Source organism: Palaemon carinicauda, chromosome 16 (assembly GCF_036898095.1).
Source record: "Palaemon carinicauda isolate YSFRI2023 chromosome 16, ASM3689809v2, whole genome shotgun sequence".
Taxonomy (NCBI): domain Eukaryota; kingdom Metazoa; phylum Arthropoda; class Malacostraca; order Decapoda; family Palaemonidae; genus Palaemon; species Palaemon carinicauda.
The window spans coordinates 17,102,626-17,115,268 of record NC_090740.1 but is presented as its reverse complement, the minus strand read 5'-3'; the positions used below and the strand labels follow the sequence as shown (position 1 = coordinate 17,115,268).

The window sequence follows — 12,643 nt, the reverse complement described above, 5'->3', positions numbered from 1 at the left end:
TTTTTGGTGGAAAAGGATGCCTTTGATAGAAGACATTGGAGAGGTTGTATCAGGAAACTGACCCCTCAATGCAGGGATAACGGTGGGAAAGAAGATAAGAGTCGAGGTTGTCTCCCAAGTGACTGAATACCCACTTTTATTTAAAATCATGTTTTGTTTAAAATTTTTGTAAGGGGAATAGGATGAATAATGATTTTACAGAAGTTTCAGTGCATAGGTTTAAGCAGACTAGTTAGCATATTTGAAGTATATTTTCTTCTGTATAGATTGTGAAATATACAAAAAATATGAAGATATCATATAATGAAAGTAGAGTAGAGGTATAAAACAGAATACAAAGACAGAAAGAATACCAAAACAATTAGATTATAAGTAAAGTAGCATAAACAAATTGTCAAAAATAATTCTAAAATGCATTAAAGTACACAGAGGTAAATTGACAAATGCAATAGTGACCCAGCATAAATTAGATACAGCAAATTGTTTTCACTTTATATAAAAACATGAATATTTAGGATTCGGTTATGTTCTGGAAGATTGTCTCGGCTTTTTTTTTCAAGAATGAATAAAAGTTTTGGCTAAGCAGTTGCATTGTTAATTCTGAGGCTTGGGTAAGATAAGAAATTTGTATATATGAAAAAATATTATTTTACCTCTTTTGTTTTTAATCTTATTTTTATATCAAAGGAATGTAATGCATTTTGACGAATTTCTCTACACATTTATATTTTTAATTTGAATGATTTTCCTCTATAATAGTTTTGTGCTGATTTGAGCCGCCTCTTTGTATATAGTTTATGTTCTCTTATTAACATTGGATTGTGAATTTCTTTGAACTTCAATGTATTTTGTTGTTTTGTCATAATATCTGCAAAGGCCTGTATTCTTTTCATTGTGATGTGCATTGTGAAATTTTTTGGTGGTCATGCAACCTCTTTTTGGAGATCGTTTTAAATATTTACCAAAGATAAAGGGGCGGGCAAGTACTCAAAACTTGTGAATTGCGTTTAGGTTAGAATGCAATATTTTCAGAGTAAATATGAGCTTTTATATTTGTCTAATGATAAGTGAATAAGATTGAGCTGTAAAAATTGAGTAATATCCAGCTGGTACTTTGATATGCATATACGTATATGATTAAAGTTTTGCTAAAATAAGAAAGCAGTTAAAGATCCAGTTAAGTAGTAAAGCTTTTTGCATATGCAGATGATGCTACTCTGCATTAATTCCATCTCCTGAATGCTAACTTTGGGTGCCAAATCTTTTAATGAAGATCTAGCCAAATTAGTGGATGATGAAAATTATCGGGCATAAAGTTGAACAAAGTATAATTCCAAGTAGGTCAAGACTCCTCAACATCCAGATTTTTGCTTCGAGAATGTATCTTTAACTATATAAAACTCACTTTATAATTCTAGGTATGATTCTTGATGGCAAATTTATTTTTGAAAAACACATCAGATCTGTTTCTTCTATTGCACCAAAAATTTTCATATTGAGAAAGATTTTCAGTAATCGATTTATTCAGATGAAATTTTGTTCAATTTTTTCATTCTACCATGTTTTGAGAATTTTTGTTTGGTCTTCAGGTACTGATTTTCATCTTAATTTGTTGGACAAGAACTTGGTGTCTATTAAATTCCTTATTCCTGATTTAGATATTAATCTCTGGGACTGTCATTTAGTTAGTTCTTTACGCATGTTCCATAAGATTTTTCCTAATTCTGACTGTTCTTTGCATTCAGATCTTTCCATAGTGTACTAAGCTGTATGTATTACTAGGCATGTGGGGAATTCTAACAGCCTTATGTTCTCCATCATAAGGTTCAAAACTACATATTATTTTGGAAGTTTTATTCCAGCTGTGACAAGATTGTGGAATGATCTTCCTATTCTGGCAATTGAATTGGTGGAACTTTAGTTCAAGCTTGTTGAACTGGTTGAAAAAAAAGTCTCATTTCATAGTTTATACAGGTACTACTCACTTAACAATGGGGTCAGGTCCCTACAAACCCATCATTAGATGAACTTCTCATTAATTGAACACCACCTCTTGGCTGACATCTCGAGTGTATGATTTCCTAGTCACAAAATGTTAATTATATGATACCACTTGATGGTTTTCACTCCTTGAAGAAAGTCTTATACCATTGGTAAATAAGGCGCCATATAAATCTTGAAAGAAAGAACACAACACAATGTTGTTTTCTCAACTAAACATTACAATAGTCAAGGTCTGAATAATACCCGTGCAAGTACAGTAAAACTTTTTAAGTATGTTATAGCCTATGACTCATAGGTGTTTTCCATGGTCCTCATGCCTGTATTTTTTAGAAAATGTTCTCAATATTTCATTATCCCTTGAATTCAACTTTCTATTTTTACTAGCTGCTTTACTTTAATAATTTCAAGAGGCTTATTAACATCAGTGGCATGGATTACACAATTAGAAGAGCCAATAAAGGTCTGTCCACATTACATTACTCTTCTATCCTGACAGATACAAAAATAAAACTTCCTGTTATATTTTGAGTATCTATTCTTTGGCAACCCGCCCCCAAGACAAATGCTGGGTAACCTGCTTTGGGCTCAAAGATGCAAATGGAAGGAAAGTCACATAGGCCACCATCCTCCTCCATTCATCATTCCTACAAAAGAAGACAGAATTATGGGAACAAGCAAAGATATTGAAAATTTCACATTTTACAAAACATGAAAGACTACGACTGCTATAACATGTCTAATAAACTGAACTTAACCTCTTTTAGATAACTAGTAACAGTAAAGAATCTAATCATTTTTATCTAACCTTGTTTAGTTGAATGGTAACATTAAAGAATCTTCAAATAGATTAATCATTATTTGAATCCTCACCTTCAAGATGATTACATATGTCCAATAATCTGGACTTAACCTTGTATTAATTACCGACAATGTAAGAGAATCCGATAAATATATTAATCATTATTTGAACCCAAACCTTCAATTATTCTAATCACACATATATCTTTTAGTCCTACATACTGTATGTCCAAAATATTAAGAGAATTCATTAAGGTATTGTTATAATAACTTCTGAATTTCTTACTGATATCTTCAAGGGGCATGTTACAGATTGTAATACAACACTATATTGATACTGCATATCTGGTATAGAAGGTTTAACACCGGGCAGGAACTTGAATTACCAGCTTTACTTTGAATTAGATAACAATTTATGTATGTTACCCAAAAAGAACTACGTATATAAGCAACTTATTTATATATCCGAAAACAATCTTAATTTTCCTTCCTCAATCTTTTTTATTTTTACATTCTTAACTCCTTGGTTCATCTCTCAAAATCTTCAGTACTATTTGTCGTGCAGCACTATTTCCTTCACACTTCCAAATAAATCTTACTTCCCTCACAATTTTATCTTGTCTAAATGACTCTACAGCGTATTGACTATAATACTCCAATGAGTAATGCTTTAATGAGCAGAATCCTGCATTGTGTGCCAAAATATGTTGTGGGTTTGGGGTATTATGGACTAGAATCAAGTACACCTATTTATTTTATACTTTATTCAACTATCTACACACATACATACAATTATTATCATTATTATTACTAGCTAAACTACATACTTAGTTGGAAAAGCAGGATGCTATAAGCCCAAGGGCTCCAACAGGAAAATATAGCCTAGTGAGAAAAGGAAATAAATAAAAGACACAAGAAGTAATACGCAATTTAAATATTTTCATAAGAGTAACATCCTTAAAATAGATCTTACACATATAAATTATAAAAACTTCAAAAAAATTGAAGAGTAGAAATAAGATAGAATGGTATGCCCGAGTGTACCCTCAAGCAAGAGAGCGCTACCCCAAGACAGTGGAAGACCATGGTACAGAGGTTATGGCACTACCCAAGAAAGAGAGCAATGGTTTGGTTTTGGAGTGTTCTCCCAGAAGAGCTGCTTACCATAGCAAAAGAGTGTCTGCTACTCTTTCCAAAAGGAAAGTAGCCACTGAACAATTACAGTGCAGTAATTAACCCCTTTGCACTGGTCCGGGTAAGTCTCCCGGCAACTAGCAGCAAAGATCAGCAGGGGAGGATAGGAGTGCTTACATTCAAGGGCACTGGACACTGGCAATAACTTTGGTGATGCAGTTCACGAACCTTCACTGTAATGTAATAGGAAAGTGTTCTCTGTCCAGAGATCTAAAAACTCTACACGTGAATAAGTTATTAATTGCTGGTCTACCTTAGTTTTGTCATTCTAAAGCCATGTACACTCTTATGCTCTATTTCGAATCCATCCTAGTAACCCCAGTGAGATGCTGCATCGGCATTTACAGTAATATAGACACAGGCAATGGATAGGAGCAGTGATGTATATATGTAAAATTGAATGGGGATCTTCACCGTCAAAGTACTTAAGTTAAAGAAACGTACACTATCTTATACCAACTTACCTATACCTACAGTAGGTTACTCTCCAACATTTTGGGTACAAATATCCCGGACTAAATTATTGGTTTGCTTAAGGCAGAATCTTCAAATAAATGAGTTGAAGATACCAATGTCTGCAATATATTCTAATTTCTTTGTTACAGTAAAGAGGAAAACCAGAGAAACTCTATAATGACTTATTCAAATGGCAAAATTAATAAATGAAATAACTACAATTTACGACACAAAACATTGAAAATAGACTGAATGAACACGTGGGATTAAACCTCAAATGAAATAAAATCAAAATCTTATAGTAAAAAACCTATGCAGTAGGCTACTGTGAAGTCCAAAAACATGGTCAGTGACCTGAGACAATTATCAACAAATAAAACAAGTTAAATTACATGTACACAGACCGAACAATGTAATGCCAATGCGTTACGTAAACTTTAATTAGAGCCAAATGAAAACTTATACAGTATAAAGAGGGAATGGCCATTAATTGAACAAACAAGATTCTTGATCCTGGGTGTCCGTGTCCAGAGAATGGCAGTCTTTAGAGTTCCATCTCACTAGGCCTACTGCAGTTGTTTAGTGGAGTCAATGGCCCCTTCCAACTCTCCCCTAGCCTTGATCTGATAGTAATATTAGTCTTCTGGAAGCGTTTTAAACGTTAAAAATACAGTATAAGTAAAGATATTCCTACGGGTATTGCTGCTGTCTCCTCAATATTTCAACCTCTCAAGGCTTCTAGATTTCCTTGCCCTCCCTGGAATCTGGATCCATCGATGTACAAGGGAACAGGCAAATGGTAGCAAGTGGGAGCACGAAGTACAGGCAAATGGTAGCAAGTGGGAGCACGAAGTACAGGAAAATGGTAGCAAGTAGGAGCACGAAGTTGACTCACGGTAGGCAGTTGACCCACCTAATAGTAGAGCGGCCTGGAACTTGTGAGGTCTAGTTCAGGTCGCCAACTTCCGACTTCCTTCTCCCCAACAACAGCACACCTCGATGCATAGGCCAGTGGTCTTGAGATGCCATCTCTAGTTTAGGACATGCTTGAAAGACTTGTGGCTTGTGAGTTTTAAGTAGTACTCTTATTCAGAATACAAGGAGCAATCTTGCACCTCCAGGGGACCATAGATAATCCTAACCCTAAACATCTGCCATACAAAATAAAAAATTAAACTAAAAGGTACAGTAATTAGCAAATCAAGCCTACATGTGTGGAAAAATATATCTCCTAGACTAGCAGACTTGAGTTGTAGTAGAGAGAAAATTAAAGTACACAAATACTTGAGGTGTAAATAATGAATACAAAGTTATTTATCTTGAGATACTCCCTTAAGGAAGAATCATCACACATTTTCTCTGCCGTGACATCACGAAAAATAACAAGTCTACATGAAATTAAACTGTCGAGAGTGAAGAAAATTCTTCACAAAATTAACTTGATAAAAAACTTATCTAACCAAATCAATGAAGCTAATTAATGTCACCAATCTTCAACCCAATAATCTTAGATATTAAATTTCACACATTACTACAGTATAAACAAATGCTGACACCTTACAAAAAAAGAAATATAACATGTATCATATCATGATGATACTGTATTTTTGTCATAATACCACAAGATTGTTTCATTCTTTGTAGAAATAATAATTACACATTTTTATGACTATAATTATATATGAAATATCTCACAAAACATCAGTGTTCACAGCATTAAGTATTATCTATGCAAGTATCACATTCAATCCATCGCCTGTTTTACATTCTCCTTCATTATATTGTATACCTATAATGCTTAGCAGAATTGGCAACTATTAATAAGGACCAATATGAGTGTCTGTACATAGTGCACCAATTCCTTTATATCCCAAGACAAAAACTTATGATATTGACAAAACACACCAGGAATGTTCCTAACAGGTCCGGTCTATTCTTTCTACTTTCCTTACAAGAGCACCTGCAGTTGCCAAACCAATACCCCTCTGGTTTCTCAACAACAAGGAAAAATGTAGGGAAGTCATCCACAACACATGATCCGCTCAATAATCCTGAGAAAAAAATTGTGAAAAACAGAGAAACAGGAGGCAAAAAAAACTAAAAAACTAAAAACTTACCATATACTGCACTGAATAATAGGGGTTAGTCTATATCATCATCATAAGAAATTACAGTAGTTGAATAATGTTGAAATTAGTTACATACAATAAATTTGCAGAATTTTCTGATTACGATCTGAGATCCACTATTAAGAGGTCACATGGCTTTGTTTGCTTAAGCTGTTCAACTATTATTGTAATAATCAGCTCTTTGTTTAAAACTGCTTGAGGCGAATTATTGATAGAAGGTTTTCTTTTAGAAACAAAATTGCATCCTGCTTGGTTGCATGCATTGTTTTACGCTTTGTTACTCTAACACGTAGCTATTAAATAATCTAGTTGAGCACTGTGAGTGATTTGTTCTCCAAACCATAATATTTGGTATTTATGATAGTGTGTATTAATAATCTAAGGATTTCTGAAGTTGTAGAGTTCTAGAGGCTATCTTTGTCTATTTGGAGTTATATCTTTGTCTATTAGGAGTTACTAATATTACTGCTATTTTTGTAGAACAGTAGTTCTAGAAATAATGTACCACATTAGTCTCAGATGTAAATATTTATCTTGTTATTTAGCTCTCTGGGTATTTGAACAAGAAAGTAAGTTTCTCTGTTTTATATTGCTTTTAAATTATATTGACATATTCTGGAAATAATACTAAATGTTCATTATTTTATTTATGAACAAGGTACATAACTAATGTGAGTGAAATGCATGTGTTCAAAATGGATAAAGTGCCAGTGGTTATGCTCCTCTGTCACTTGTTAGTATCTGTTATGCCTTGAGCTGGTTCTTTAATGAATATTTATTTGCAGTGAGTGTCCATAAGCTCTAAAAGTCAATAGTCCTACTTCAGTTTTATAGCACGCATGCCTTCAGGCTAGGCTAAGAGTATAGGATTACTCTTCAAGATTTTTCAGTGTTTTAGTGCATTTATGCCAAATTCAGGCTGGGCTAAGAGCAGAGGGTTGCTTCTCAGAGTTTGCAGTATTTTAATGCACTGATGCCAGATTCCGGTTTTGCTAAAAGCAGAGGGTTGCTCCTTAGGAATTTTCAGTGTTTTAATGCACTCATTCCTGATTCAGGCTTGGCTAAAAGCAGAGGGTTGCTCCTTAGGAATTTTCAGTGTTTTAATGCACTCATAACAGATTCAGGGTTTGCAAAGAGCAAAGGGTTGCTTCTCAGAATTTTCACTGTTTTAGTGCATGCATGCCAGGTATGGGCTTGGCTAAGAGCAGAGGGTTACTCCTCAGGATTTTCCATTGTTTTAGTGCACTCATGCCAGATTCTGGCTTGGCTAAGAACAAAGGGTTGCTTCTCAGAGTTTTCAGTGTTTTTAGTGCACGCATGCCAGATTCAGGTTTGGTTAAAAGTAGAGGGTTGCTCCTCAGGATTTTTCAGTGTTTTAGTGCACTCATGCCAGATTTGGACTTGGCTAAGAGCAAAGGGTTTCTTCTCAGAGTTTTCAGTTTTTTAGTGCACTCTTGCCAGATTCGGGCTTGGCTAAGAGCAAAGGATTTCTCCTCAGGATTTTTCAGTGTTTTAGTGCACTCATGGCTGAGTCAGGCTTGGCTAAGAGCAAAGGATTTCTCCTCAGGATTTTTCAGTGTTTTAGTGCACTCATGGCTGAGTCAGGCTTGGCTAAGAGCAAAGGGTTGCTTCTCAAGGTTTTCAGTGTTTTAGTACACTCATGCCAGATTCAGGCTTGGCTAAGAAAAAAAGGGTTGCTGCTTGTCAGGGTTTTCAGTGTTTTTAGTGCACACATGCCAGATTTGGGCTTGGCTAAGAGCAGAGGGTTGTTTCTCAGAGTTTTCAGTGTTTTAGTGCACTCGTGCCAGATTCAGGTTTGGTTAAAAGTAGAGGGTTGCTCCTCATGGTTTTTCAGTGTTTTAGTGCACTCATGCCAGATTTGGGCTTGGCTAAGAGCAAAGGGTTTCTTCTCAGAGTTTTCAGCGTTTTAGTGCACTCATGCCAGATTTGGGTTTGGCTAAAAGCAGAGGGTTGTCTCTCAGTTTTCAGTATTTTAATGCACTCATGCCAGATTCGGGGTTGGCCAAGAGCGAAGGGTTCCTTGTAAGGTTGAAAAGCGGTCCATATGAAATATCAAGCATTGCAGAAAATTTACACAAATCTTAGCAGGCAAAGTAAGCAATATAGTGATCCTTTTTCTGCATTAGGTCTTGGCAGATATAAAAACTAAATTGTGAACTTTGATTCATTGAATATATGTTTGTAAAGTTATACTTGATGTTTGGGGTTTTGGTTATTCTCATACCGAGACTGAAATATTTAAATTAATTTTGTTTTTTAGCACTACAGTATTATGATCAGTGTGCACTGTGACATTCTTGCTCCCCTGCCTATTCTCTTCCATTTTTACCTCTCCTACATTACTGTATGTACAGTAATGGTGCTGATATAACATGATACTATTCCTTACAGCAATACTAATATATAAAGGTAATAGTAGTAAAACTAAGGAAAAACAAATTTTTATTCTCAAAAACTTTCTTGCTAACACCTGCAAACTATTCAATGCTAAACCCATATGGTAAAGAATGTTACCAATGAAAATTATTAAGAGGCTCTAAATACACAGTATGTTTAAGCAATGTGAAAAATAATTAAATTTTGATATTAGAATTTCTTATCTCTATATTAGCGTGATTATCATAGTGCTTCTCTCTTGAAGCTGGTTAAATGCCAACTCACCCTTAAACTTAAATATTGGCCTGTTTTCTTAACTTGTAACAGGCCTACCTCTTTAGTGGTGTATTATGTCAGTTTGGCTGTTGATGGAAATTATATCTCGGCATGGGTACGCCATTAAGCCTTTGCCTTTTCAATCTTAAAGTTGAAACTAGATTGCTAGCCTCTTGACATTACTTGTCTGTTTGGAGGAGAGGTTCAGTACACACACACACACACACACTCTCTCTCTCTCTCTCTCTCTCTCTCTCTCTCTCTCTCTCTCTCTCTCTCTCTCTCTCTCTCTCTCAATAAAAAATAAGTCTTTCACTGTTTCCATGTGAATGCATCCTTCTCACCCCGCTGCTTAAACCTGGAATACAAACCTTATTTTTCTGTCGCATACACAAACCTGGGGTGTGGCTAACCCCTTGTTTTGGAAAATAAAAACAGCATAGAAATATTTTATTTTTGAAAACTCACACAAAGCTATCTCATCCCATTTGTCATGAACTTAAAGTAGATAACATATTTCTCGTTAGTAAGTTGTCTACTTGTATAATACTAGAAATAACCACAAAGGAAAGTATTTCAAGATCACTTCCTACATTATTATCCATAAACAGCATTTAAAGCTATACATTAATGAGCAGTAATGATAACCTGAACATCTGGAGTTTTTAAGAATAACATTTACATACATATACCAAGTCACTTCCCCCAGTTTTTTTTTTTTTTTGGTGGGGGGGGGGGGTTAGCCGACATCAAACAAAAGAAAAAAAAGGGGGGGGGGGACCTCTCCTCTCTACGTTCCTCCCAGCCTGACCAGGGACTCAACCGAGTTCAGCTGGTACTGCTAGGGTGCCACAGCCCACCCTCCCCCGTTATCCATCACAGATGAAGCTTCATAATGCTGAATCCCCTACTGCTGCTACCTCCGCGGTCATCTAAGGCACCGGAGGAAGCAGCAGGGCCTATCGGAACTGCATCACAATCGCTCGCCATTCATTCCTATTTCTAGCACGCTCTCTTGCCTCTCTCGCATCAATCCTCCTATCACCCAGAGCTTTCTTCACTCCATCCATCCATCCAAACCTTGGCCTTCCTCTTGTACTTCTCCCATCAACTCTTGCATTCATCACCTTCTTTAGCAGACAGCCATTTTTCATTCTCTCAACATGGCCAAACCACCTCAACACATTCATATCCACTCTAGCTGCTAACTCATTTCTTACACCCGTTCTCACCCTCACCACTTCATTCCTAACCCTATCTACTCGAGATACACCAGCCATACTCTTTAGACACTTCATCTCAAACACATCCTATTTGTCTTTCCGTCACTTTCATTCCCCACAACTATGATCCATACATCACAGTTGGTACAATCACTTTCTCATACAGAACTCTCTTTACATTCATGCCCACCCCTCTATTTTTACTACTCCCTTAACTGCCCCCAACACTTTGCATCCTTCATTCACTCCCTGACGTACATCTGCTTCCACTCCACCATTTGCTGCAACAACAGACCCCAAGTACATAAACTGATCCACCTCCTCAAGTAACTCTCCATTCAACATGACATTCAACCTTGCACCACCTTCCCTTCTCGTACATCTCGTAACCTTACTCTTATCCACATTGATTCTCAACTTCTTTCTCTCACACACCCTTCCAAATTCTGTCACTAATCAGCCAAGCTTCTCTTCTGCGTCTGCAACCAGTACAGTATCATCCGCAAACAACAACTGATTTACCTCCCATTCATGGTCATTCTCGTCTACCAGTTTCAATCCTCGTCCAAGCACTCGAGCATTCACCTCTCTCACCACTCCATCAACATACAAGTTAAACAACCACGGCGACATCACACATCCCTGTCTCAGCCCCACTCTCACCGGAAACCAATCACTCACTTCATTTCCTATCCTAAAACATGCTTTACTACCTTTGTAGAAACTTTTCACTGCTTGCAACAACCTTCCACCAACTCCATATAACCTCATCACATTCCACATTGCTTCCCTATCAACTCTATCATACACTTTCTCCAGATCCATAAACGCAACTTACACCTCCTTACCTTTTGCTAAATATTTCTCGCATATCTGCCTAACTGTAAAAATCTGATTCATACAACCCCTACCTCTTCTAAAACCACCCTGTACTTCTAAGATTGCATTCTCTGTTTTATCCTTAATCCTATTAATCAGTACTCTAAAATACACTTTTCCAACCACACTCAACGAACTAATACCCCTTGAATTACTACACTCATGCACATCTCCCTTACCCTTATACATAATGTTAACATATCCCTTGCAATGGCACATCTACTGAAATTGCAATCTATTTATTTTGGGATTTACTTATTTTTTGTTATTTATCTTGACTATTTTTTCATTGAATAGAAATAACTTCCTATTAACTTGAAGTCTTCTCCATAGTTTAAATCTCCATGGTAATAAAATCACTAGTGATAACATTTACCCAGCAAATGTTATTCCACAATGAGCTAGTGGCTGAACTTTCAAGCAAACAACAGGTAAAACCATCTGATATATGATGCAACCGATCAGCTTTAGCTGTAAAATCTCAAAAGCTTAAAGAATCATATAATATGAAGTGCCATCCACAAGTGAAAATGAGGTCGATTAGAAGGATTTATGTTTTGCTAGAAAAGGAATATAAGGTTCCAGACTACCAACTCCTGTGCTTTACAATCTTGATTTTTGAAAGAGCAACTAGCAATGTGGGAGTGCAAAGGTTTAGCAGCAGAGGGATCTAAAATGATTAAAGAAATCAAGGCTCTACAAGAGGATCTCAACTTTGTAAGGCACAGTGAACATTCAGAGCCCTTATTGAATGAAATGCTATTACTGCTAGTTCCAGCTATGCAAATTAAGTAACGGTAAGCAACCAGGCATCTAAGTCAAGCTTGCTACTAACAAGGGAAGATTCACTTGCCTTTTGAGAATAACGATGGGAGCTAAGTAAGTTAAGACCTTTTAAGTCTCATGCTAATAAAACTTGGCTAGTTAAGCGTGTATTAGAGAACTGTGCTGGTTTCATATCGTCATCAACTCCATTATAATCAACTCTCCTAGTCATCTTAGGATTTCCCCTAAAACTAAAACAAGTTTAAAGCATTTTAAATTGAAACACTTTTCCTGAGAGGAACAGTTAAGCAAACACACTCCTCATAAGGCTTATACTGTGTGCAGTGCTAATGCTAATAAATCCAGAGGAAGAAAACTTAATTCACAATAAACCATATTACAATCTTCAAGCTGTCTTACAATTGCTGAGTCGAAAGAAAACTGAACAACAAAGAACCCCTGATGCCTCCCACCTTGCCATTAATTGCTAGAATTTTTCATTACTTTATTAGAGGCATGTGT

The 12,643-nt window shown here is 36.1% G+C and overlaps 1 protein-coding gene across 9 annotated transcripts in view; it reads left to right on the top strand.

The window, feature by feature from the left end:
- Nucleotides 1-12,643, top strand: part of LOC137655668 (1-phosphatidylinositol 4,5-bisphosphate phosphodiesterase delta-4-like) — a 277,338-nt gene that overhangs the window by 246,151 nt on the left and 18,544 nt on the right. The gene's annotated exons all lie outside the window — the stretch shown is intronic.